The sequence below is a fragment of the Callospermophilus lateralis genome, chromosome 10 (genome assembly GCF_048772815.1).
Source record: "Callospermophilus lateralis isolate mCalLat2 chromosome 10, mCalLat2.hap1, whole genome shotgun sequence".
Lineage (NCBI taxonomy): Eukaryota > Metazoa > Chordata > Mammalia > Rodentia > Sciuridae > Callospermophilus > Callospermophilus lateralis.
In genome coordinates, this window is record NC_135314.1 from 121,595,177 (window position 1) to 121,598,051 (window position 2,875).

General features: G+C 42.6%; 1 pseudogene; it reads left to right on the forward strand.

Annotated features, from left to right (window-relative positions):
• Positions 1–524, forward strand: LOC143407938 (proline-rich protein 23C-like; annotated as a pseudogene).
• Positions 525–2,875: the final 2,351 nt, after the last annotated feature.

The following is a 2,875-nucleotide window of genomic DNA, read 5'->3' on the forward strand; positions in this document are numbered from 1 at the left end:
ATGGTCTTGTGGCCACGCAGCCCCAGCGCCTGCCCGGCGCCCCGGTGGGGACCACAGCCCGGAGGACCCGACCGTGCCAAGCGCCGCCGACTGGACGACCCCGCAGACCCTGCAGAACCCCAGACGGCGCCCAGCCTGCAAGTTCCGCGGGGTCAGCTGACACCACCGCGCTCATCTCTGTGGCGGTCCTGGCCGCGGGTATCTACAGGCACCCCAGAACGACGTCGACCTGGTGCTGAAGACCGCGCCAACCTCGGTCCTGCAAGTGTCTCTTCAAGGACACACCCTCATCCTGATCCCTGAGGGCCTCGAGGGCGCCACCAACCAACTCCCAGGAGGCCAGGGAGACTCTCCTGATGGCCGGAACTGGGCGCCTTCCTGAGCGCCCCCGGGGAGGACGTGGTCGTCGAACAGGGATTCGCAGAAGAATCTGTCCCAGAGATCGCCAGCCAAGAAGAGCCTATGAGAAAGAGGACATGGACCCTCCAGCCGGCCAGGGGCTGGGGCTCCTTCCCTCCAAGTGAGTCCCTAGGCTCCTTCCTTCCAAGTGCTCACGCGTACTTGCTACTTGCGACTCGGAGCGCTGTCCAGGACCTCAGTGGCAGCAAAAACCTCTTCCAGGAGTGAACTGACTCCATAATTCATCGCCATTTGGTTGAGGGTATTAGTGGATCTGCAAGACCCATTGTAAGCACAGAAGAAGCAACCACCCAGAGACGCGACATCTTCATTCGAGGACCGTGGACAGCTACATATTTCCTTTTTGGTTTGGTTTGAGATTGTTCTCTCCTTCGTTTTGTTTTGTTTAGCGGAATTTCTTAATCAGTAGCAGGTGAAGACACCAAAAAAGAAGAGAAGGCTGGTACCTTTGTGAATAAGAAACCTCAGAGAACCCACCATGGACTTTCAGTTCCCTGACCTCTGCCGCCGAGCTGAGCTATTTCTTCCACCTCTGCCAACTCCTGTCTTCCTGTTTCATCCTAAGTCTTGCTTAAAACTCATCTCAACTTTTTTTTTTCAATTTTACTCAATTTTCACCACTTCCATACGTATCTCTCCATTCTCTACCATCAAGGTTGTTGTCTTTCCTTCTTTATGTAATTATGAATTTGCATGTAGGGTTGCTCCAATATCTTATAAGGTGCTTCTGATTAATGATTTTTTTTTCCTGTTTCTTCTTGCTTTCCTTAATTTCTTTTCTTGGATCTGGTCAACCAAGATAAATATATATTAGATAAATAAATGAAAAAAAACACAAATGTAATGCACTGGACCTTTTGGAAACGTTTTAAGGGTGGTAAAAAGTACAACTGCTCACTACCACACACTTGGTTTCAAGCACAGACATTAGGTCTAATTTATTTTTGAGAATTTTTTCATTCCCAATGCGTATGAGCCCACCTCCCAGAATTGGAGTTATTCTTAGTACTATTTTCCTCAGTGTCTTTTTTACTTCAAAGAAATTATTTTTTTAGAGAGAGAGAGAATTTTTAATATTTATTTTTTAGTTTTCGGTGGACACAACATCTTTGTTTGTATGTGGTACTGAGGACCTAACCCGGGCCGCTCGCATGCCAGGCAAGCACGCTACCGCTTGAGCCACATCCCCAGCCCAAAGAAATTATTTTAAATGATGTATATCTTTTACCGCATTCCTCGCTCCATTCCCAGAACATTCCTATCATAACATGAAGTTGGTATTATTCCAATCAAAATACAAATGCTACATATACATTCTACATAAGTATAGATATAAGTAAGCAAAGTTTATGTTGTTTTGTAAGTGATTAGATTTTCATACTTGGCTTCATATTCTTTGATTTGTTTTTTTCCCTCAACTCTGTTTTTTAAATCATGACTTACAAATATAGTTGATGTTTCCTAAAGATTTGAGTTTCCATCATATGGAATATGCCATTCTTTTGTGGGGGGTGTAGAGTACCAGGGATTGAACTCAGGAGTACTAAACCACTGAGCCACATCCCCAGCCCAATTTTGTATTTTATTAGAGACAAGGTTACACTGAGTTGCTTAGCACCTCCCCATTATTAAGGCTAGCTAGCTTTGAACTCAAGATCCTCCTGTCTCAGCCTCCTGAGCCACTGGGATGCCATTTTTTATCTATTCATTAGATTCATAGTGATTGCGGTTTTTACTTTTACAAATGAACTTGAACTTGTCATCCTGTGTGCCTAAGGAAGAGTTTCTCTAGGAAATACACCTGGTTATATTAATGGGTTGTAATTTCAGTAGACTCTACCAAATTGTTCTCTAGAGTGATTACAACATTTGAACAGCTCCAGAAGTCTCTCATCAGACCATATCACTTTAAATTGTTTTCCAATGGTATCTCAGTTTTAAATTTTGTACTTTCCTAATTACTGGTAAGATAATGCAATTTTTTAATGTGTACAGGGAATCACTTTTAAAATAATTCGATGCACTCTCATACATTGTAAATCTTACTGTTTCAATTTACCACAAGTTCAGTGGGAAGGACAGGTACAACCTGGATTAAAGCACTTACTTTTCAGCTGGCTCCTTTTTAGTCCATTACTAGGCAATTATCATGAGAATCAAATTTTCCTCAGGCAGAAAATTGACAACTTATTAAACAAATTTTAAACAGTACAAGCTAAGTTTGGAGGTCTGAACATAGAGTTTTAATAGAAAACAGTGCAAAGAGAACTTAGAAGATCTAACTGGGTAATAATTAAAAGAGAAAAAGACTATTCTTTCCAAAAAAGTAGAATGTGGAAAAGAAGGCAGACAAAATAAAAAGCATTCATCACTCCCAGACACCATAACTTTCTAGCTTATGTGACTCAAAATCCTTCACATTATTTGAGAAGAAGGCCAGAGAGAGAGAGAGAGA